General features: G+C 35.2%; 1 protein-coding gene across 2 annotated transcripts in view; it reads left to right on the top strand.

The window, feature by feature from the left end:
- The window catches only part of ERC2 (ELKS/RAB6-interacting/CAST family member 2), a 492995-nt gene that overhangs the window by 196897 nt on the left and 270160 nt on the right, over nucleotides 1–25938 (top strand). The window lies entirely within an intron of this gene.

The following is a 25938-nucleotide window of genomic DNA, read 5'->3' as shown; positions in this document are numbered from 1 at the left end:
TTTTGGATATCATTTGAGAATTTTGAAGAAAAGAATGTATCTTATGTTTTGTGCTTTAAAAAGCAAACCAACAACTTACAGTTGGTCTTCTGTTTAAATCTTGAGGAAATGGATCAGTAAGTAGAATGTACATTCAGTGATCAAAACTGCATGATGGATATAATTTATCACAGGGATGTCATCACTGTCATGGCTCTGTACTCAGGAACATGCAACATATTGGGTTTTTTTTCTGTTTTTAATAGATCATGGCTATTTTATTGGGGCTTGCAGATTGTCTCACCTCTTTTGTGCCTAACTTAATAAAAACAGTCACTTCAAGCTGTGCTATTGTTCTTAACTGAATCTTAGCGTAAATGCATATTATGATCTAGTGAGCTCTAGTATGATCTATATGATAAGTAAATCCTGCCAAGAACTAAGTGTAAAGTGAGAGTTAATACTAAATTGATTCTTTCTTTAGGATTGGGAATAGCACTTGAATTTTTTGGAGGTTTTTATCCTGGTTAATATGTTTCACCAGAGGAATTCTGAATTTCATGTTTTCTGCTGTGAGAAGGATGAGCCTTGTTGATTATTTGCTTTAAAAATAAGAAAAATAATTCATATACCTCATATCAGTTATGTATAGATTTGCTTGTCAGAAGTATTTTTAATAAACCCATTACCATAAAATGTAGGTCTAAGCATGCCAAAATAACATCAGATCATCGTTATATTGTTATTTTGTTTCTGGTAAAAGAATATCATCTTCTGAAAATTTGTTTTTAAAATGACCTTCAGGTCACATTTTAAGCTTTGGATCATTGGTTTGGTTGTGCCTCACTTCCAATATGTTTAGGGATATACGATGATTTATCTAGAGAATAATTTAAGTGAAACATTGTCTTGCTCTGATCATCCCTGTTTTTTGAATAAATTTAGAGTATGATACCATAAAGGATGCTTTCACTGTTTATTTTTGATGTGACTGGTGTACAACTCTTAAGAAGAAAATTTTGTATGTCACCAATGAAAATCCAGACGTTTTAATGAAAAAGTAAATTCTGTTTTTTCTAGTTAACCCAAGTGCTTATTATATCATGGCAGTGCTTACCGTGTCATGAGTTCTCATGGTTAGACTCCTTGAGCATCCTAGCACCCTTGGCAGCAGGTGTGATCCCATCTCTGGACCAGGATACTTGCTTGTATAACAGATGATGTTCAGCTGTTCACTGAGTGTCTGTCTACTGCTTTCAAGAAGCTTTTCTGCCATTAGTGCTGTGATATTTAAAAATCCTCTATGAAGAATGATTTTATTCTCACTACATGAAGTAATGCATCCCAGGACATTCATACCTCACAGAATCTTTGTGTTCTGTCTGGGGGAGCACAGCTCCCTTCTGAATATAGGCAAACTGTTCATTCGGTCATGTGTATTTCAGAAATATGTTGGCGTATGTATAGTAGTTGTTCTTAGTGCTATGGTATTCTTCTTGCAATATTTTTGAACAGTTACTGCTCAAGGATTCTCAAATAATCTGTTAGCAGATGCTGTTTTAAAAATAGAATGCTCTGCACCTCTTTTCTTTCCAGCTTTAACAATGTAATTTTCCTACAGCAACTGCATATGATAATAAATTTTGTTGCAAAAAAATTTGATGTATATTAATTGCCATAATTTTATCTTGTATGTGAATCTAATTATGCTTTTATCCTTCTTTCCTTTCTGCTGAGTTGCATGTGTCTCTTGCATTTCTCTAGCTGTTGGTCGTCATTTCCTTCTAGTCTTTTAGCCACTTCTTCTTCCACTAGTGTTTTCACTTCAAATTATGACAGCCAGTCATTTCTGTGTTGAGCATTTAGAAACAGATACATGTGCCAGTTTCAACGAGTGAAAAGCAACATGGACCATTTTACAGACTTTTTTTTTTCTTTTTTTTTTATGGCAACAGTTGCCTATTACTCTCTTGAAAACTCTTTTAAAAGGGGTTTGGTTTAAAAAGAGTTACTCTTGTTCTTCCTAGGTTCTCCCTAGACATTAGATTCTTCTAGTCTGTAATACTATAATGCTTGTCTCCATTTTTTCTGTGCAGGGCCAAATTTTATATTGGTTTATTTTTATTTACTTTTGATATAAGGATATGTGAATAGCCATTTATTTCAGTACCATCATTTGTTGATGCAGGTGAGATGGCTGCATCTTTCTTCACTCAGCCCAGAATAATATTTGTTGTAATGGTTGCATTCAGGTAATTGAAGAAGGGAGGATTTGTACATAGTGCCTAAAATTCTCTCTGTCAGTAATGCCCTGAAACAGAATAAGAAGGAACATGTAACTTAGCAAAATGCAGTGTGTAATTGCATACTCTTTTTCTTTTATACATTATACATGTTATCTGCCATGTTCAAAAATACAAAAGTGTATTTCTGAAAAAATAGAAAAGCTTTCTTTCAAAGCTGGAATTGTTTCTTCTCCTTTCTGTGCAATTGTTTTGCTTGGGGGATGGAAGTGGTTCTGTTGAGGGCTCTCTAACAAAGACGTGGAGGCAGCAAAAAAGGTGCGGGGGGTCTTACAGGATGGCACAGGAACACACATAAGGCAGCATGTTGCAGAAAAAGGTGATGGGCTAGATAATGAGCTAATAATGCATTTTCCTTTTATGCAGTGGTTTCGATGTAGTATTTGACAAAATTCAGAAAAGCACCACACTGTTCAACCTAATTGGCAGGCCAAAGGGAGGCCCAGCACTGGAACAGCATGCGCTTAGAGGATTTGGATCAACGTAGATTGGCACGGAGTAATAATAAACTTATGTCAATGTCAGTGCTGCAATATTACTTAATATTTCTTTCTTTTAGAATCTTTGGCACCACTGTTCCATTTTAGTGCCAGTAAAGTTGGGTATGCTGTTTTAATAGCCTTGTTTAACCTGGCAAAGCTAGTCTTACACCTCATATCTGTCATTTTAGCATGCAGAGGGGCAGACCTCAGAAATCTTTATGTATTTCTTACCAGAATATGCAAACTCTTTGAATACAGCTGAATTGTAGATTGGAAGGCAGAAGTACTGAGTTGGATGACACTTCTTTCATGTCCCTTTTTGCTGCTAACTTCCTTTTTCATACGTTGGCTAAACCTGTGAGTTTTGTCCATTAGGAATCTGCTGATATTTTAAAACCAATAATATATATACTCTGAAGTATGAGTCCTTTGTTTTGAAAACAGCAGATATTTAGACAAGAACGGGTTAAGGATGTACTGCTGGATCATATTAGGACAACAGCTTATGGAAATTCTTTTGTGGGGATTATAACAAAAGAACACCATGTAAAAGGGGGTAATGTAATATTCTACTTTCACTTGCAACACAACTTTCCATGTAAAATGTTACAGTTTCCATCTTTAATAGTTTAAGCTTTGTGATTGATGAAGTGCTACATGACTGAGGGCCCTAACCTACCAGCTAATTAACGTTTGTAGGAAATGTCATAAAGTCTTAGCTCTAATGTAATAATTGGAATGTGTACTTGGAGTGGCTGGACTGTGCACACTAGGTGATACTGTCCAGCTCACGTTAAATTAGCATGTCCTTTACAGTTGATTGTATGCATTACTATTAGTTGTCTTCTAAAAATAGTAAAGTTCTATATTGTCAGATAAAGAATACACTGTACAAATGAGTATTATCTTGTGTTTAGAAGTTTGTATCAGTATTACCACTTGACACAGGTTTTCTGGCTGAGAACACCACAGCTGAAACTTATGGATCCAGAACGATCTAGGAAGACCTAGGAGACCATTTTGTTTCATTTGATCTCAACATATAGAAGGTGCAAGCACATTGCCAATAGAAGATGCAGTTGATTTTATCACAGTTTAATCAGTTGGGAGTACCTTTTTGTAATCACATGATAGGCCAATGAAATTGTTAAAGAACAAGAGAAATCTCTGTAAAGTAGCTGGTCATGATGGCGTGGACGTAGTTGTTAACTTTGCCAAATTCTGTCAGACTGTAAATAGACTGTTATGAGAATTGGAGTTTTGAAATTACCAAATCAGAGTTTTATTTTATTGCGAGTGAGATGACAGATGCTGAATTTCTTAGCTCTTCCACAAAACAGACCAATGTTCTGACTGCAGATTGCAAGTGTTGCTAAAACATTGGGGAGTCTCTCTGGTATTACATGCAGGTTTTGATGACATTTTCAAAGCTGCTATGATGACTATTGACTGGTATATAATATTAAGAAATGTTTTTCCTAACAGTATATGCCTTAACAGTATATACAGTCTTCAGTGTATTGATTATATTAAGTGTCACTGACTGCTTAAGGCTGCAGCTTTGCTGCATCATATAACGTTAATTAGACAAGGCAGTCTGAAAGTGAGATAAAACTAAATACAGACAGTTTTTCATCCAGGGTAGTAGCATCGATTGCAATACTGTTAAAATTATCTGTTCTCTTTTTTTTTCATTTGCGGAGACCAGTAACGAGCAGCAGGAGTCAGATTTCTAAGTTTTTAGTTTTCTTGCTAGCAGTAATGTGCCTCTCAGCTGGGAGCCCAAGAAGTGACCCCGAGCAGCTTTTTGTTACAACTTTTAAGGGATAGTAAGTTGTTACATATTCAATACTTTAGTTTACATAACCAACCAGGTCTATCCATGATTCTTAGTTCTACCAGTCCCCTTGCTGTGTTACAGTATGAGATAGTTCCATGCCAGCCTTGTATAGTTCCTCTTATAATTAATTATTCATTAGCTGATTTGCACCTCTTCTGGTGTTACCATTGAACAACTTTTTGTACTACTGGCTGGATTAAACTGGCTTCTTTGCAGATCTTCAACTCCGTACGAAAAACAGGTCTAAGGCAAGGTCAGATAAGATGTTCTGCTTGCAGGGCACCATGACCTTTCATGTTCTTACTCCGCAAAACTAGAGTATAGTGGAAATTTTCTTAGCAATACATTATCATAAAAATGGATCTCCAATGACTCTGTAATAAAGTGCAACCTTGGGACACTTAAACTTTGCCCATGGTACAAATTGAGACCTGCTGAATAAATACAGATAAAACTCAAGCCTGATCAGTGCATATATTTAGATGCTCTTAGCCTGTTCACTAGTCACTGAGAACGTCAGGAAAATCGGAAGCAGTGATCATTTTCACTTTCCTTTTAACTTTTTTCATTTCCTATTTTTTTTCACACATTACATTTCTAAGTTCTTACAGTACTATGAAAAAGCACTCTAAAAATGTGACTTAGTGTAGGTTAACTTTGTGAGGCCAACTTGAATGTTCAGCCTAAAACCACATCTATAATGGGTTTTAGGTAAGTCCTTGGACCTTTGAAATCCACAGTCATTAAAGTCTTCCAGTGTGTGACTGAATCTAGTATCCTTTCCAGTTAACTTACTATTGACTGAAGCTGGAAGCCCAACATTGTGGGGTTTTTTTTTCCCCCGATGACCTGCTTGCAGCTGCTTCTTTTGGTCAAGTCATCACTTTAAGAGGAGGATAGGTGGATAACACACTGCTGATTACTGAGCCAGTTGGAAAGTAAGTACTTATCTTTACATGAGAAAATAATCAAATTCCTCAAGTGAAGATTCATGAGATCATAAAATCTGAAAACTGTTTTATCTAATGCCAGTTCTATAAACATAATGATTTTGAATATCAGATGCGTTGTGTATATTGTGAATTATAGACCTGACGAGCCTCAAATAAGCAAAGTGTTACCTGCACCTGGTCTTGGTGTTAAGTTTATCTGGAGGTCTGTTCATACTAATCGTGTCTAAGCAGATCTCCACTCCATCAAGGACAGTTGACAAATTCATGAAATGGCTGAAAATGTTTGATATCAGATATTTGGAAAAATTCAGAAGAGTCTCTAGGTCTCTATATAGGTGGCTGAAACTACAAACATGTTTTACAGCTGACAGTAATTATTTGCCCAATATGAGAGGGAAGCATCTATCCTTTGGGATTGCCTTCACTTATTTGTTAGAAAATACTGCAAGAAGCAAGGTCTATGCAGGGTTAAACTGCAGTTGATCAGACTGGTACAGCTCATGCACCAGTAATACAGTCCTCTGAAGGAGTAACAAAGGAACCTGTTTGTGTGTTTGAAAATCCTAACTGTATATTAAAATCCTAAAGATTAAAAATAATTTGACTGCCTTTGTACCCCTTCTATGGAAAACTGAGTATTTTGAACCTATCATTTAATTTGGGAGATTATGCGATAAGAGATTGTTAGTGGAACTGAAAAAGTACTACTTGATATGTGAAGAAAAAGGTTGCAAAGGCTTGTATATCTCACGGATTAATCTTCTTCTGGCAGGCACTTTCAAGCTCCCAGCACCCAGTTAACTGAGATGTGCATTGGGCAGGTAGGATGGGTGACTTCTTAGCCTTGACTGAGATGGACATTGTAAAGGGGAGTCATACGAACATGTTGCAGGCTGCCTCTCCGAATCATCAGTCATTTTTGTGCGTGTTGTAACTGAGTATAGGAAGGACTCACTGCCAGACTCCAAAATTTAGACCTATTATATTAGATTATCATTTTTTACATATTCTACAGTAGAATAAATACATGTATGTTAAAAGCATAGCTCTAGCTTCGGAATATCTAAGATGACAAGCTGGGAATATGTTGCCAAGTGGTAATTTAACTAAAGCAACAGTTGGTTTATTCTGTATATCATAGAGTTTTTTACACAACATGGCTGTGATTATACCAATGTTGGTAGGGATGTTTATTCAACATTTTTTTCTGTTGAGATACATAAGTTGTCACCTTCAATATAATCCTTTGTGAAGTCTGGGAGCTGTGCATCCCATCAGGCTGTTGTATTTGTAAATGTTATATACACTTCTTGATACTATGTGCACAGAGGAAGCACCTGTTGATTCCACTCATTTGGGCAGAGTTTTGTTAATGCTAGAAGTATCTCAAAGTTGTAACTACTACTGCTCAGATAAATTGAGGATTTTGTTTACACAAGTGAGCAAATAAAAAATTTGCATATTATTTATTTGTTTACATTTGAATCAGTGCATCGTTCTTCCTGGGTTTTGGTTTATAAAAACTAAATCTCGGACAGAGTTTGACTTTTACTAATATTGCCTATATGCAAAGTATTATATGTTTTGAATCTAAATAGTCAGTAAGCATGATTGTGTATCATGGTTATTGTATACTGTTTCAATCATTATGCAGCCAGGTTTTTGATAATAATACTTAAATCCTTTATAGCATATTTTACCTATAAAAGTCTACCTTTCATTTAGAAAACTAAAATTCATTTTTTAATATTAAATATTTCCTAGGAATTTGTTTCCTCAGCTTGTTAATTATTTTTAGTAAAATCCATGAGAGGACAATTTTAAATCTGGAGTGATTCAGAAATGGTGCATTTTGTGTATGATTTTGAGCCTGTTTTGATTCAGAGACGAATGTTTCTGCATAGTGTGATGTATGAAATATTTAGCGATATGGTGAATAATGATTTGTTAATGTGATTAGCCATTCTGACCACTGTAAATGAAAAAGTATGTCCTACTATACTTGTTCACCTCCTTGCTAGGACAGGCAGTTATAGTTGATCTGTAGCTTGATCTAATGTATGCACGTTTGCTGTATCTGGAAATGAAGAGAGACATTTTCTAAAGAAAATGAAAAATATAGTCCTGTATTAGCTGTTGGTATTACCAATTTTGTACTGTATTAAATTTCTATTCTTCTGTTGCCATAGAATCAAACACCTTAATTTCTGCATTATTACAGCTCCTTGATGTTGGCAGCTGTGCTTTCCCAGTGGTATTCCATTGCTGTCAGCCTTCCTGAGCAATCTGTGACTAGAGTCCCTACCTTACTATATTGGACATTTTGTCACTTTTGGAAAAGCATCACCCCTCACTTTTGAGTGAAACTCTTATTGATTGGCTTTGTGAAAGTATAGAGTTCTAAGTCTTAAGAATATACAATGCAAATTAGTGCTTAAGATATGTGAAAATTATTATCTTCATATTTCTGCCTTCATATTATTACCAGATGTAGTCGGAGCTAGTTGTGCCAATTTGGTCAGATTACTTCGATAATTTTATTGCTGCCAAGTAGCATGTATTTCTTGGTGGTAGAATCAGCAGTGGTATGTTTGAATACGAGTAGAATACACCCAGCTTCAGAATGAAATCTTAATCTAAATCACTTCCTTCTAGTACACCTGAATTTAATTTCTAACACCTAACCAGACACAGTGCTAAGATCAAAGTAGAATAAAAAGAATGGGGTAAAGCAGTTCTTGGAAAGTCAAACAAAAAATGGCATGACATTGCTTAATCTTTAAATATGAAGAAATATTGGGCCTTATTTGCCATTTACTTAGGAATAAATCTGCAGTAAATCTACTAAAGGTAATTATGCCAGTGTAAACCCCTATGTATCTGGGAGGAAAATCAGACCAACTATATCTATTGCATAAGAGATGCCTTGATTTGACAGCAGAAATCTGCTTTCACGTCCCCAAGTAGACTCAGAGTCCTTTATTGCTCTGTGTTTGAGCACACGTTGAAGTGACTGTACACCAAGGGAACAAGGAATATACATTGCTCCCTGTAGTGCCTGTTGCTGGTCTTGAGTGAGGGTGAGAAGTTGCTAAAGCACCACATGAATTTTTAAACTATTTGTCTTAAAGCAGCTGCCAGTTGATAGACAGGACTGAGAGTATATAAATGCATATTTTCAATTGGAGTGGAATACCTGCTGTGAGCTATCCCAAAGTCTTCATCTATGGTTAAGTCTGGATTTTTGTCGTGGCTGTCATGGGAGCCATAAATAGCTTCATTTGAATGTTTATTTAAAAAAAAATCCATAGCCTTTGAGAGTTTGGGATTTTTTGTGTGTCATGAGGTGGATGTGAAAGTAAGCAGCTGAACAAATGTGGAGAACTTCAAAGTATAAAATCTAGACTACATAGGAAGGTAATAGAAAGCAGCAGTTTGATGGTTTAGTTGCAAAAGAGATTATCCCTGGGAGCTACAGTTTCGTAAACTGTTAGATTTATGAGACATGAGTTCTCACACAACAATTCACATATTCAACAATTCTCACTGTTAGCAGTTGTTAATAGTTAGTAATTTTCATATACTCTTTTTTTTTTATGAAAAATATCATTCAGCCTCTTTCTTGAAATGCGTAAATTGCAACACCTTCCGTGAGTCCTAGGGCTGCAGATGGCTCCAAGGCAGGGGAAAAGGAAGAAAAGACACCTCATCCCTTGCTGCAGGCTGGACAACAGAATGAACCAATTCAAATAATCATCCTTGTGAATAGCCTCCTCCTGGGAAGTAAGGAGCATTTCTCCTTCTTTGGACACATTTCCCAGTGTTTGATGCTGACAGAACTATCTTCTTACCGAGACCTGTGCTACCATTCATGCTGCAGGATGTGTTTCTCAGTAAGGGCTAAATTTGTCTTTTATCTATTTTTGGAGGGAAAGGATAGGTAGTCCTGCAGCACTGGCTGTCACTTTGCCTTAAGTGTTCTGCTGCAGAACTAGTCAACAAACACAGAGGTAGAACAGGAAGAAAGTTTCCTGCATGCTTTTGGTGAAGTTTTAATATACTGCTTACAGACTACTTGATTAACACTTATAGACTACCTGGTAAACTTTTCCTGCTAATGTTAAAATAAAAATGCTGCAAGTTCAGAAATACAAAATAAGCTGTGTGTATGTTTAGTTGTGTTTTTATTAGTTCTAGAATAACCTCTTCACTGAGTCAGGCAGTTTGCTGGACGTTATTGTTATTTAAAAAGTCCGGATTGTTACTACTGTCTGTCATATTATGAATGGGAGACACTGCAAGCAGAAGTATTAGCAGAATATTGTAGTGTCCTTGTTAAGAAACATGGGTTGTGCAAGGTTTATAGAAAAATTTTATAGTTAAGATAAGCATGTGTTCTTGAGGAAAAAGGTCAGTGTCACTGAACTGGCAACAGCACAAGACCTCCAAAGGCATCTTCAGGGTATTACAATGAATTGCCCCGTATTTGCCAAGGGGACGATGTGTTCTTAATGGGTCTTTGCATCTCTTTGCTTTCACAATAAATAAAAAATAATTAAAAAAGAAAGCTGAATAAATATGAATGGCTACATAGGTTAATAAATCACAGAAAGATATTGACATCAGTGAGCCTAGCTAGCAAAAAATTGCATTGGAAAAAAGCATTTCTATGTCATAGATTTACTACTTGATCATTTTCCTTTAATTTTTATAGTTGATATATAACTTAGCCTCTTCTAATATGTACAAACCTGCTGTCTTGTAGGAGGAGATACATAATAAAGCAAATTAGTGAAATGTTAAAAAAAAAAAAAAAAAAAAGAATGTCTTTTCGGCTTTTCATCTTTTCGTATTGAAAGCAAACTATCTTAAACAGAACTATTTCAGATTATTTCTACTTCCTATTCAGACATTTGTATTAAGGCATAGCCGTATTGCTATTGCTGCTATAGAAAAGCTAAACTGTTAAGCAGATGTTGATTAAAGACATCCAAGTTGCTGTGTTTAACATTTCAGTTTAAGTTTAGTGGTGCTTTGATAGTTTATACATAGCAAGTCTGTGTCTGGCCTGCAGTAACTAATGGTGCAACTCAATACATGCATTGTCTTTTGTGCTGCTATAGTGCTATTATTAAATTACATCTCATAGTAACGAGAATCTTGGGTCTCTGATGAACAACATTTGGAACACTTCAGCTCCTAATTTCAATTTGATATAAACCTATGTACACTGACCATATGTTAATTTAGAATGCTTAGGGAAAGACATCTTTAAAAGAAAGGGCAGGGAGCAGTGTTGTAACATCCTTTCACAAAGCTTTTCTTTCATGTGATTACACCACCCTTTACATATGGATATAGATTCCCTCTCTAATGAGTGAGCTGAAAGGTAACTTTCAGATAGGAAAGTTCTTAATATTTCTCATGAATTCCTATCTCGCCGTTTAAGTTCTACTGCTGTGGTTTTTATTTCCTCTGCTTTTTCCCACTGGCACTTAAACTCATACAAAACTAGTTCCATCTGAAATTGGATTCTCTATTAGAAGCTTCTGAATACCATTTCTAAGGACAGAATGCTCTTCTAGTACAGATAAACATAGCTGTACTGAATGCATGTTGTCACCTTTCATTCACAGCAGCTAGGGGCAGAGCTTCGGTTGTTCTTAGTTTCAATGTAAATTTTTTTGTTGTTATAGATTTTTTTTTCTATTTAAAATTATTTCTCCTTTTTTACTGCTTCCCTCCTCCCTCTTTGCCTCTCTGCGACTTATTCCTTACTCTGAGAGTAAGGAAGTCTAAAGTTTAAGATGTTTCTTCTGTTGATCTCTACTTTGATGAAGTATTATTTAGAATATTTTATAAGAAAACTGGGAAATAAGAGGACATTGGAAATCTCTGAAATAGTTTCTAAGGCTGTGGGGAGGGGATATATAATTAAGGATTAAAGATGATGGACCAGCTTTAAAGCATTGCACTTGAACCTTTTTTCCCTTCAGGCGTGAAAAATCTGTGATTTTTAAGTTCTATACATTCAATTTATAAGAGGAGCAGTGCACTCGCCTGAAATTCTCTGAATTAAACTAAGAAATATTGAGAGTTTGCTATACCTTGTTACAATGAAAGTGTACGCTATCTCTCAAGGCAATTATCTATCTGTATTTTAAGGTGGTTATTACAAATATGTTTAATATTATTATACTGCAAACTATCAATATAGAGAGATATATAATTGCCATCAAAATGTAATTTATGGCCAGAGACTTCTAACTAAATTAGTTTTAGTATACTGCAATAAATAAATGTTAGATGATTGCTATACTTATAAATGTGTATAGTCAGAGTTGCACTGGCCTGTAGAACAGTGCAGCATTCAAATGTGTATTTATTTTGCTCGTCTACGTTCTTGTACCTTTTATAACTTTCCTTTAGAATCAAAACTATAGCAGTTGCTTAAATGAGAGCTGTATTCAGCTTCAGAATTCAAATCTTACAGGGCATGTTAAATATGTTTTTAAACTTTCCAGGACAGGAAATAAAGGGATGCTTTTGTTTCACTCACACTGGCGATTTAAATGGTAATCCAAAACCATCAATAGAAATATATGGTGACAGTAAAAATAAAACAGGAATTCTGAAAGTATTGCAGTACATATGTATATAAATTAGAAAAAAGTAGATAGTAGGAAAGAAAAAGTAGGAGATTACTAAATTATGGTAGAGTTTAAATCTAATGTGGATTCTTTAACTGGATTGTCCACATGGATGTATGTGATAACTCAGTGGAGCAGTGACTTTTTTAGGTTATAAATATTTTATTATAAGCCATTGTTTTGGAGTAAATATGGAAGGAATGAACATAAAAGAGCAAGAATAAAACTAAAAAACCCTTCAGGTTATATATAAATTTCCCGATGTTGAAAGCTGATTGAAAAAGTATGAAAAATGATGAAGAGGCAAATAGTGAAGAAAAGGGAGACTTATCTGAAGAAAGAAGGCTGATTTTATATTGGATATGGCTTCCTTCAGTATTTTAATTTATAAAATATTCTTCAGTATTTCAATTAGAAAAATATTTTTCAATGCAGATGAGGAAAAATAAATGATAACTAGTCTGAAAAAGAGATTTCAACAGTGCTAATGCTAGGATAGCTGAAGGTGTGATAAATACCACAGCGGAGAAGTATTTGCAGTGGGATGTGTGACTCCCAACATAGTCTGCAGAAATACTGGATAGCAGAACACAGGGTAATAATCTCTCTTCAGATAGCCTTGGTGTCATCACACCTGAAAAATCAAGATTAATTTGAGACATCTCATTGCCACAACAATGATGTAAATGGGAAGAAGTTAGAGAGTAGGAATAGTTAAAGCTGATGGTGAAAGCTGTCAGGCTAAAACTAATAGAGCTTAGGGTTTTTCCTAATACTTGAGGGTTACAAATACCAAAGAAGGGGGGGAAATAGTCTTGGACAGTGTAAAACGTATAAAATGAGTAGCATGAAATCAAGTTGACAAGGAGATCTGTTAAGTGATTGGGTAACCTTCAAATGGGAAAGGAAATTCAGTTGCCATAGGTCTTTAAAGGTTAGGTAATGCAGAATTGCGGGTCACAGTCCTGGAAAGGATCTCTGGGTATCATAGTCCATTCCACTGCCTAAAAGCCATATTCAAAGGTGATTCTTACAGTGAGTGAAGGTATTATTACTTCTCTAGGGAATGCGCCTACATTTGCAGTCTAATGCAGGTAGGCTTCCTGCCTCCCTACCCCACAATTTAACCTATTCAACTTCTTCACTTTGAAATGAAATGCAGTTTGTCAGGTTCCTGCCTGTTATTCAGGAGAACTCTAGGTAATCATTATGCTCTGGATGTCTGTCTGTTTTTTTCAATCTTACTCATTTTTCTGAATATAAAAAATCATAAATTGGGATAAAGTATGGTAAGTCATTCCTATTGGTGATTTTTTCTGAACTCTTTTTAATCTTTCACTGATAGAGATTCCATTATTTTTTCACTGCTTCAGTTCCATTAATGAATGCTTCACATGTATTTATCATGACTGTGGAAAGGGGTGCATCGTTCTAACTTTAATAACAAGTCTCTATTTAAAATCAGGTAGCGTGCTTCTTAACTACATACTTGTGATACTTTAGAAACCAAAACCTAAGCCTACTTTCAGAACAGATTGGTCTTCTATTTTAAAACTTACATTATTGTTCTTTTTCTGTATATTTCCCCAAATATACACGTGTATTTATAAATAATACATACACATCTGGTTTCTTTTTTTTTTTTTGATGGTGGTACTTAATATGCTGGAACACATGAATAGCAATTTCTCTGTGCTCACTCATTGCTCTGGAAAACTTCCCATACTACCGTGTACTTGGCTCTTTGTCTCTCTCCGCAGCTCCAGAGGTGCCTGTTACCCTATTTCCTTTGCAGCTTCCCTTTTCAGTATTCCCTGTTGCCCAACATTTGTCTATACAACTTATCTGCTGCCTCACTCTTGTTCTCACTATCATTTAGCTTTTTTATGAGACCTGCTATAATTTTTTTTAATCGGGACAGACATCTCCAAGTCTGCCCAGCTGATGCAGACATTATATAGGAATGAGAAGATGATACAAACCAAAAGGTATAGCACTGTTCATCTTAAATTATTTGTATTAAAAGTGTATGTATGCAAAAGTAGCTTTTTTCTATGTGTGAATTTACATTAAAGTATATTCAAGTAGCCAGCTTCTCTGGCTGCTTGCATGTGAAATAGTGTAAACATTTTATTGAAAAATGTTGAAAAATTCTTCCATAAGCTAACACATCCAAGTTCATATACACCTACAAAAGTAATACAGAACTGGCCCTGTGTCACAAATCTTCAGATGTCTTCAAATACCTAAAGCATGGGATTGAGCAGAAAGCTAACGATTGTTGTAGGCTAGCTTAGAGAAATAATATAGGTCATATTTTGAGGTGTCTGAAATGTGCAGTTGAGCCAGACTTCAAAAACAGTTCAGCAATCGGTTATTACCGTGTGACACGTAAAGTGCTGTGAGATGTGGGAATTCATACCCAACCCAGTTTGAAAATCTGGCCCTAAATATGTACAGATGGTTGTTACAAGAAGCGTTGTCAAGAATGAATGTCCACCTCTTTGTGTATCATAACAGAAATTACGTTAGTTCATTTTGTATTGGTATCTTTAGATCTGGAAAATACCTATTACATTTTGAATTATTTCACAATAATTAGATATAATGAGAGTAAAATCTTTTCAGTGGATGTCTGACAAGATTGTGAGCCCTGCTTAGAAGAGTCCAAGAGTCAAGCTGTTTTGTTCTGAGAATTTATTGGTCCCTGAAGAGGAGGAGACAGAGACTGAGTATTTCCAGATACACAAGTGGATATTATCAGCCCAGGCTTCTTTTGGACAGCTTCCTGGTGGAGGTTAATTTTAGCATTAAGTTCCAGCTCCTTCTCAACTGGAGTCTGGCAACAGAAGCCAAGCTTTTAGTCCAGGAGCTCCTTTCCATGTGACAGCCTTCTCCTCTCTTGGCTCCATTTGCCTGCTGCCCGGCTTTTACAGCCCTGTAAAAGTATCAGCTGACTTGAGGGCAGCTCCCTTCCCGGAGCGGCCCTAGGGGAGCTTTCTTGTCCTCTCTCTGAAAACATGACATCCTCCCCTTTCTTTCTTAAGGGTTATTGTTTCTTCCGAGTCCTTCCTGTACCAGTGAATTTGAATCCTATATTAGGGAAGAAATCTAGAATCTCACAGTAACTACAGATGGGTGAAATATTACCTGCAGTGATTGTACACTTGAAAAAACCACAAAACTTGTTTCTGAAGAAAATGAACAGCAGGGTGCTCTCATAGTTTCTAAATGTACCTGTATGTGAGATAGTTGGCTGATGTTTGAGATTATAGAATAATTAAAGAATTTTGCATTTGCATGTGATAGCACCTTATTACAGGTACTGTCCAGAGAATATAAGTGCATGTTCCCAGCATATGATATACGTTTCTCTTAATGATCAACAGTTCATGAATCTGTTTTTATTCTTTTTTTCCCCTCTCCCAAATTAAGGGGGACAAACTGAGTCATAAAAGACATTGTAGTGACTTGGGAAACACTTGCCAAATATGTGAGTAGATCTCTTGAATTCAACCACTGGGCTATTTGCCTTCCTCAGCTGACTTTAGAAAAATTTAATTTCTGTGTCGCATCAATCCAGAAGCTTGATATTAATTGCAAATTTTATGTCTTTTGATGATATCCTTTTTGTTCTTTGCATCTTTAGAACCGTACTGTGACTAGTGAGTGTGTTGAGTGGATCACCAAAAGAATAGACAGACCTAAAGGACTAAACTGTAGCACCTTTTTTCTCCTTGGAATATATTCTAGACCTCAAAATATCTTCATATTCCTAAATCAGTTGCTCCTTAGCACAGAGAGGTGGTGTAAGCAAACTTGACAAAGCCTTTGTAGTATGTTACAGTTTAATAAAAGTAACTATTAGTTCTGTTCAGGTGATAGATAGATCTCTACAGCTATGTTTTCTGTGGAAAGTGGGCCCCAGCTACTGAAAATTTGTGACTAAGACCTTGTTTCTCTTCAGCTTACTGTATCTGTGACGTGTGTGAGAATTTTGAAAACAGTTCCTTTTGATATCAACTAATCAGAAAAAGAAATGTAAGATACATATTCTCCAATTACTTTCTGGATTTCTAATAAAGTATTTTCAATCAAGTTCAGTATTTTACTGTAGCCATACTATACTTTGGACATTGTAAAAAAACAAAGCTAGGAATAAAAATATCTTTTCTATGTTTTCTCTCTCCAAAATAACAATAAAGTATTGAGGACTTAAGGGAAATGTAAGTTCTTTTTTCCATTGGCAAAATGATAAAAGCTATTTAAAAGCATTATCCAGACTTTTTTTTTTTGATGCTTTGTTTTTTCTTAAAAGTAGCCAAATTTAAATATTTAATGGTAGAAAAAGTTGTATATGAACGTTTCAGTCTGGAATTATTTTCATAGCTTTGTTATTATACTTATTTTGTTTCTTCAATGGGAAAGAAAAAAGCAAAGCAAAACCCAAACTATACGCGTTCATCTGGCTGATGCTTTGGTTTCTATCCTATGTATTGAAAACAATTGTGTAAAACAAAATGAAGGCCTAGGTATATCTGTGGCAGTTTTCACATCCTTTTCAACAATCTTAAAGTTCTGGCAAAGAGTTAGTTAGCTTGATAGCGTTATAGGTTGACAAATAAAAACTCTAATGAACCTTGCAGGGAACTTAGTTCCAGAATCAAAGACACCTCACTTTTAGCAACTACCTATCACAATCTAATGAAAAAAAATTATAATGGAAATTGTCATATTAGTCAGCAGCTGGCAGAGGGATTCCTATGTCATAATCTGAATTGGAAAAAAAATGCTTGTTACTACTATTCACCACAGCCCAAATCTGATTTAGGGGGAGGATCTAAAAACCACATTGGTAAACAAGTATCTGAATTCTCCTTAATGATTTTGAAACTGTCTTCTCAAACTTTGCAGCTTGGAGGAAAAAGATGAAAGTTATTTACTCAGAGATTACTGTCAGTCACTGTGGGTCTGTCAGTAATAGTTCAAACTGGAATTGTACCATCTGCAAGCAGAGGAACTCCCTGTCTTCCCTGTTCTGCTGCCGCTTCCTGGAGGCGCTGGTGACTTTAATGGGGAATTCAGCAGGAAGCTGAAAAATTAGTAGAGTTCTTTTGACAGACTCGGGGGTTTGTTGGTGAGATAATCTCTTCTCTTGATACTGCGATCGTCTTCTGTTTTATACCTTCATGGGTTTTAGAAGAGTGTGTATCCATTTGTTATTTGTTTTGGGCACTTGCTTGTTAAGTGTCCCCAGTTTAGAGTGTCGTTCCCCCACCTCCAGCCTCCCACCCCTGAAACTTCTGCTTGCTGACTTTGAAATTGTTTTAGGTCTCCCTTCATATTGTAGGTTTTGATTTTGTTCACGCACAAAGACTTGGATGTATCTTGAAGTAGAATTAAATGTAACCCCCGCTGTTTCTCATTAAACATTTTTTCTCTTAGAAATGTGTTTTATCCTGATGGTTATTAGGTATGCATAGTCATAGTTAATCTTACTGATCAAATCAAGTTATGAAACTGCCTTTTCTTTGTTCATTTTTTTCGTGTTCAGTGCTGCTGGCACCGTTTGTTGCTTACTTCACAGTTTTTATGTCTCTCTCCTTATTAGCTTCCTGTCTCCTGTTGCTCTTCTCTCTTTCTTTCAGCAATTCCTTGAAAACTTCCATCTCCAGCTGCCAGCATCTGTGGAGACTCTTAGTTTTGTTTGTCTGGTATTTTCCTTAGTTTTGGTTGCAGTCACAGCTTAAGCGTTCAGTAGCAAAATCAGCATTTTTTCATTGAAAGTATTGTTTTCTCTGTTCTGTTCTTTGTGTCTTTTTGCATATTTGTAATCCTTTCCAGCACTATACTTTACATGTTTGATATCTTGACTGTCGTGTTGCATGTCCAGTTTCTCGCTAATGGTAATATCTCCAGATATTTTCCTATTCTGTGACCCTTTACTATTCTTAGTATTTACTGAAATTGTTGCTTTTTGGCCTCTCTCAGCTCTCTTTAATTTTTCCCTATAGAGAGTTATTTTGCACTTAGTACTCTCCCTTTTGACAAAGCTTTCTCCTTCCTCTAGGTCTTTACTGGTTTCTGTCTTCTCTTTAAAATTCAAAGTGTAGTTTACTTCAGTGTGTTGTTACAGTACACTATTTATTTTTTGTTCTCTTCTTGTTTTCTGTTAGAGTTGTTGCATACTGTATAAATTAAATGTTCATTAAATCAGAGTAAAAATGAGTGTCTCATGTAGAGAAACTAATCAGGGAAGCGATCCAAGTAATGCTTAGATTTTTACAGTTCACCACAGAGCAGTGTCTTCAGGAAAAAATGAAAGCCTCTCATGCGAGATCGTCGTCAAGCAAGGGAGATAAGGGCGCTGTTTGGAGTGAAGAGAAAATGAGCTCCAGTTCCTACCAGAGCTGTGAGGAACTGGACCTGGGTTTCTCACATGAGAATTTGTGGATTAATTCTCCAAAGGTTAAACTGTGATGTAAACGGTCTCTAAGGACCTGTTGGAGTAGTAATAAAATAACAATAATGGACAAAATTCCTAGCTATAGCTGTTTGAAAGATTTGGGTTAATTTGTGAATAATTTTACTAAGTACCCTCTAATCCCCCTTCCAAAAGGTTCCAAATATTAGTTTGTTCTCTACGCTGAGAGCTAACCACTTTGTCGTTCATTGGCTCATTATTGTGTTACTCTGTATCTGTCGCAATAAAAAGCAAGGGAAGACCATGTATTCCTTAATAGGCACAATTTAATTGTCTTTAATAAAATTCTAGGTAATCTACATTTATAAATAAAAATTGTAAAACATCAATCCATAGATCTAATGCAGATATTACCCGCTCTTTTTTCATCCTCTATTGAAAAAACCCTCTCCCGCAGCAAAGGGAGGAATAAAAAGAAGTGAAAATTAATTAAACAGAAGCTTCCAGGTGAAAGAAACAACCTCAGAAAAGATTTAAACCGGGATTGCTGAAATGTTAGTTCCAATTATAGAAGAACGTGGGTATTCCTTAGTGGAACTGAAAATTATTAAGTCATAGCTAGAGGAGGGTGAATGCTTAAATAAGTGGAAGTGAATCATTTAGTCACCATAGCTAAATGGTTGTCTAATCTCCTTAAAAATAATCTTGATAAACCTGTGATGCGATATCTGCCTGATAGTTACTCAAAATATAAACTCCTTTCTGGCTCAGTTTTCTCAGCCCTAGTACTTGTTTAGAAATGCCAGGCCCAGAATTTGTAGTTTGCATGTCACGGCTGATGTACATAGTGTCTTTATAGAAAATTTTGAAATATGTTTGGCTTCACTTTCTAGTAATTATTTCTTTTCTGTGCAGTCACTAAAGCAGCCATTTTATAAGTCTGCATAGTAAAACATAACACATTAAACCTAATGGGCTGGTACAGTGAAGTTAAAAGTTAAATCTGTCTCTTTAGTTAATACTGCGAAAGCATGCATTTCTGTGAAGCTGTGTGTAATATTGACCTTGTACTTAAGCACACTGTATGGGGTTTGAATTTGTAAAAGAACATACAAAAGAGTCTTTGCTTTCAACTCTTGTTGCTTATTCAACCTCATAAGGAGTCAGCCATACACACACATTGCTTTTTTCTTTCAAACAGTGTATGCAGAAGATAATCTGTTTGATGTCCTGTTGACATTACCATAATTTTATACATTCAACTTTATAGATTGTTGCGTGTGAACAAACAGAAACTGAGTTGTCCTCTCCTCTTTTCTGCATTATTTTGTACTGAGTGCGCATACATAGTATACATCTCCATTATATCAAGTTAGTTTCCATTAGTTCTTTTTGTGGGTTCATTTGCAGAATGCATTTGAATGCTTTGTTGAGTAGGTTAGTCTCAGTTTTTGCAGGTTGACAAAAAATGGGAGAGAAATCTGTGAGTAAATAGTTTTCATAAAAGGCAGTCTTGGATAGTCCTGGAATAGAAGTGTCACAAACACTAAGTAAGCAGTCTTTTTTCAGAATTTCAGCTGATTGCCAGTGCTCATTTTTGAAGCCATTAAATAAGGCAAAGTTCAAATTCTCCTGCAGTCTTACAACTGTCTCAACACAGAACCTTGCCTTACAAAATCAATAGTACTTAGTATGTCATCCCAAGACTTGACGTTTGTTCTCCATGAAGCAGCTCAGCTAACTTAGCATGTCAGTACATATTAAAAGGGATAGTGTGAACCCGTGGGGTATTTTCTCCATTGATCAGCATTGTTGGTACTGAACAGTAAAAAGAGTAGCATTTTGTAAGTGTACAGAAAGGTACGTCTTAGGTAAGTTACTGGTTTGTGTGTGTTTTTTTTTTTTAATAGAGCTATTTTGTACTTGCACAGAATTGTTTTAAAGTGGTATTATATGCATTAATACAATAAATAATACAATAACATAACCTAATAAAATGAGAAGAAAAATAGACCTGAATTGATTTCAGTAGGATAAGTTTCATATCACAAATGCTTCAATTTCATTTGTAAAATTAGGTAGTATTTTATTTTGGAGAATTCCTGCAAAAATGCCAAATAGAATTTGAAGTTTTGGGGTTTCTCTTGTCCCAAAGAACTTGCTACTTTATTAGTGACAAGGTCGCATGAAAAGATTTGCAGCTCCAAAGAAAGCAAAAGGAAAAATGATCCTGTTATAGCAAGTAAAATGGCAACAACCAGGTGATTCTTAATCACATAACTGTGGTTGTTTTTTTTTTTTTTAAAGGTGTCAGTATAAGAACACTGAACAACCGTAAGAAATTTTCAAATCAGAATGTAAATCTAACCTTCTGATTAATCCTAATAGTGCAAACTTGATGAGCTTGAATAAGCAGAAAATGTGTTGTATAGAACTACTTTATCTTTGGAGGGAAACGAGGAAAGTGTATCTCGGGAAATATTCTGTTTAAATATTTTGTGGTTTCTTACTGTGGTCTTATGTCTTTTCTTATGCTTGTGAAGTAAACAAAATTCTGCTGGATTATTTTCCTTGCTGCTTGGATAACGTGAGTTGGGAAGGTAGCAACAGGGTAATTACTAGAGCATGCCATTTCTCTATTGCTCTTGTCATCAGGTTAATGTGAAGGCTGACGTCTGGGGCAGCATTTGTTCACTGGCTTCTTTGTGACTGCCACTGTGCAGCTGTGTGCTGCTGCTTTGAACTGTAGTCCTGAAGGAAGTTTGAGGGAAAAGAGCTTTTCAGAAAGATCTTTCATCAGATTCTGACAAACCCATTGATTTGGCTATTGCCTTCTCCTTGGGCGCACACCATCCCCATGGTTAGAAATGTTGTGCTGCTTCTGCCAAGTAGTCAGCTGAAGTGACTGCTTGGAGACTTGACCGAGTTCTTTGTTCTCCCCCTACATCTTGCTGTATTTCTTTGTCAGATTACCTAACCTAGACTATGTTAACAGGTTATGTAAAATTTGTAGACAGTTTTACATCTGACTTTACTGGCTAGGTTTTAGTAATCCGCCATCACACTGAGATTGTAGGAATGAATGGTTCATGTGACTTTGGACTACCTAAAATCTCCGGTTGAAGAAGTCTCGTGGGGCAAAATAATGGAAAGAATATAAGGCTGGAAGATACCATTGAGCTATGTGGTATTTTTAACCTGAAGTAAGCACAGTGCTGCTGTGTTTAGCTAGTTTGAAGAATATAAATTTGGAAGATAGTAACAGGAAGGAACTCTGGAAATATCTTAAATTGAGAACAGATTGTGTAATAGGCAAGTATAGGTAAGAGTCTTCACTCTCTTGAGAAACAGTTGAACATGTTATTGGAGCTGCTAATGAAATTGAAGAGAGTTCCAGCATGTATTGATAAGATTTGGAAGCTTTTTTCCAATTACCTTAGTAAAGCCAAGGATTAGTGAAAAATCTTATACTTTAATAAATACATTTAGTTGCAAAATGAAAAAAATAATTTTAAAACACCTTAAAGATTTTATATTATATAGTATAATTTCTGTATCACATTTATTTTTAGAATCTAAATGTCTTAATATTTTTATTTGAAAAAAATATGCTTAGTGCTTGTCTGTCTACCTACTTACAAGGAAAAAAAGAACAAGTGAAAGGTAGTGATACTGAGCGATGAAGCACTTTCTGGGCTCCTCTCTTGCAAAACTAAAAACGGTTTTGAAATGCCAAACTGTTGAAGCAGAAGCTGCTGAACTCCCTTTGTTGATTGAAATTCCGCTTAAATTAAAAAAAATATTTAGGTCATATCATGAATGTCAGTGAAAAGCTATGGCTTTTTTTCCCCCCCTTATATGATGAAGCTTCAGATAGTTGCTGTAAAATACATAATGGAATTTTTGAAATACTTTGACCGACTTGATATTTGATAACTGTAGATCATTCTGTGAAAAATTTCTGGCTAAAAATCAATAGTGCTTTTTGAAAACTCTCCCTGTGTTTATTCATTTTTCAGGTAGTAATATTTTTTTAGTCATGGTAGGGAGAATTTATGTCAATTTTTTTCATTCTATCTGGTCAGTCTGACTAAGAATAGTATTTCATTACAAATTATGCATGTACGCACACACACATGAACACAAATAGAAATGTTGGACATCTGCAGATACGACTATTGTACTGAGTCGCTACCAAAGCTGATTCTTGTGTGGGATCAGATTCTGAGATATGCTGAGATGAGTCTGAAATGGCCCATTTGCAGCATGAGACAGAACATTTACCATGAGTCATTCTAACCAATAAAAAATAAACTGTGTGTAAATAGCCATGTAGAGTATTTGTGTTTGAGCTACTGTTAGCTATTTTTTCTGCTTAGCTTAGTACTTAAATTTTTGTCTTTTTTTACTAAAGTTTTTTTTTTTTTACTAAATAATGAAAATGATATATACAAGAATTCTGTTTTCCTCCCCTGTATTTCAATTTCAAATTTAAATGAAACTAATCTTATTCATGTACTTCACGGGAACAGACATGATTTTTGTTGTAAAATGAAACAAATCTCAGAGAATTGTGTCTAGAGAAACTTCAAATCAAGCAAATTAAGTTTTAGAATTCTAAAAGCCAGTGTTACAAGATATTTGTTGTTTGAGTTATTTAAAATTCATAAGTACAAAGTAGAGTGGAAAATATATGGAACCAACTTTAGGTATGTGAGACTAAGGTTCCACAAAGTAGGCTTAGGAATTCTCTGATAAATTCTCTCTTAGACTTACACTCGCTTATACTTTAATACATATCTCTAAAGGCAACACTTGGAACACTTCCTTTTATATTTATACAATTTTCTTGCAAATTCCAGGGTACAGTAACCCAGCCTTAATTTAGATAATGAAAGTAATTTTCTTTTGAGAACTTGAGTTACTATAGAATTATAAAACCTGTCTGCTGGTGAGATTTAATTTAATCCCGTGAGTATTAAAGAAACATTCCTAAGACAGTCTCCAAAAAGTGACAAGATTAGCACTTTCAGTTTATTGAGAGGATGCCCCATAGGAAAGACATTTATCTGTCAGGGTAAAAGGTTTTTCTAAATAGGAATAAAGCCTGTGGTAAGCTGTGAGAATATGCATTTTCTGAAATATAGAAAGGATGAAGCAATTTCTTTTCAAACTACTAATAGCACAGTGGCATAGAGGTATAGATAGGTAAGAATTACATGTTGACAAAACTAGATAGTAACTCACTTCCTATCAGATAAAAATATAAATGCTTGCAGGTTAAGAAAAGGTCTTAAAAGTCCCTGTTATAAATTGAATTCAGGTGTGCTCAAAAGTCGTTGTTCAGCAGTAAAATCATGTTTGTACTGTATATGTCTGCACCCAAATATATGTTAGAAAAAGAACAAGAAACCCTGTGGTAAACTTTATCAGTCTGGGTTTTAAAAACTGAGGAAGAACTAAATCATACCTTGGGTTCCAAGATTTTAGCATCTGAGACTGCTCAATCTCTTTGCCTCCTGTACCCTTTTTGAGAGAGCTCGTTGCGATTAACTAGTCAAAAAATCTTGTTTGCATTAGCAGGTCTTTGTTAATCCCATGCCCATCCCAACAAATGCACACTGACTCTCTGCAGTACTGATTCCCAGTGTGGTCCTGTTCCCTTCAATGTATTTTCTGCAGGTTTATATAGCACAAACAGAAGAATAATCAGATCCTTTCCTCTTGTTTTATCTATGGACTTTGCATTGAATGACTGATTTTAAAGCAGTTGTGATTCCATGGGGATGTTTTTAATTTGCTGCCTGTTCTCTTTACCTCTGAGGGAAGAATTTTGTAAATGCTGAATAATTTTAGAACATGTTTTCTTGGTTAAGGGTTGGATCATATTTTAAATTAGTTTTAAGAGGAAGGAAATCGTGTAAATGCCGTGGAATTCAGATAAGCGCTGTGCATAGGAAATAGGTACTATAATTTAGGGTGCCTAGAATGGGTAGGCCAAGCTGATGATAATAAAGGACCAGATCTTAACTTTGTTTCAAAAAACATGTAATCAATATTCACTACCCTGTTTTATTTCCTCTTTTCTTGAGAATACAGCTTGATGAAGCTGAAATGTGCAATTGCTCAAGTATTCCACAGGGTGTCATGAGGTAGTTGTTAGAATCATTAATGCTTGGATGAAAGTAAAGAAAGAAACATAGTGTGCAGTCCTCTGAACAGCAGTTAATGTAATTTTAGATGTGACTAACACCCATGCCATAAAATAAAAAGTTCTTAACTCATTAACACATGTATCCTATTTCTGTATCTATATAAAATATACACATGAAGAAAAATATTATTAGAGATCATTTACAAGAGTGAACTATTCTATGTAAAGTCTTCCCAGCAGCCTTTCTATATATATCTTAATATTTCATGTCTTACAGGACAAGTGGAGTCTTTTTCCCATATCAATAATTTGATACACCAAACCATAAAGACACAAAATTTGCATTTTCCACAGCAATATGAAGACTTTTAAATCCTTCAATTTATGCCTCAAATGCTCCTTTCAATTTGCTTTCAAAAATTTTTACTTAATTTTTTATTTTTATTTCTTTTTATTTTAAATTTATTTAAAAGAACTTTATGCATGCACACAGCTGCATTGTGTATTTTGATTTGTTGATTATAGATCTCTATGATGTCAATATAAGTATCTTTGATTAACTTCAGACTTTTTTTTCTAAGAATGTGTGATGTGGGAGGAGAGGAGGAGAATTATACCAAAGTATGCTGCAAATTAAGTGTTTTTGATTATAGTGGTACATTTTTGCACATGGGGACCAAATTGTTATTGCTATAACTGTTGAGTTCAGTAGAGTTGCACATGTATAGAATTCAGCTTTGGAATGGTAACAGAAACTTTTAAATCTAGTTTAATAGTAATTGTAAAGGATCCCGCTTCTGTTAAAATCTGATTTTTTTAAAAGTGAAAATGGCCCTGGCATGTGAAAATTGCATTATTATATGAGGTGAGTAGCAAAACTTCATTGATCTCAGTAAGAACGAGAACGGATCCAAAGTGTAAAATCACTGGAAACAGCCCCCAAATTAAGAGTTTGAATCTGTGCTGAGAATAATAATTTGTCTAATTTTAAAAGCATATTTAAATCCTGTCCTGAATGAATGATGCCCTAAATTGAGGTTTTTACCCAAAGGCCTTTAAGCAGGAGAAGTGATAGAAGAAAGTGGTGTAGTTTTTTATGTGAAGCCTGAAATATCTATCACTGAAGAATTAAAATACTTTCCATGTGAATAGT

The sequence above is a fragment of the Dromaius novaehollandiae genome, chromosome 12 (assembly GCF_036370855.1).
Source record: "Dromaius novaehollandiae isolate bDroNov1 chromosome 12, bDroNov1.hap1, whole genome shotgun sequence".
Classification (NCBI taxonomy): Eukaryota; Metazoa; Chordata; class Aves; order Casuariiformes; family Dromaiidae; genus Dromaius; species Dromaius novaehollandiae.
Note: the sequence above shows the minus strand (reverse complement) of the source record. Positions and strands in the feature narration are given on the sequence as shown.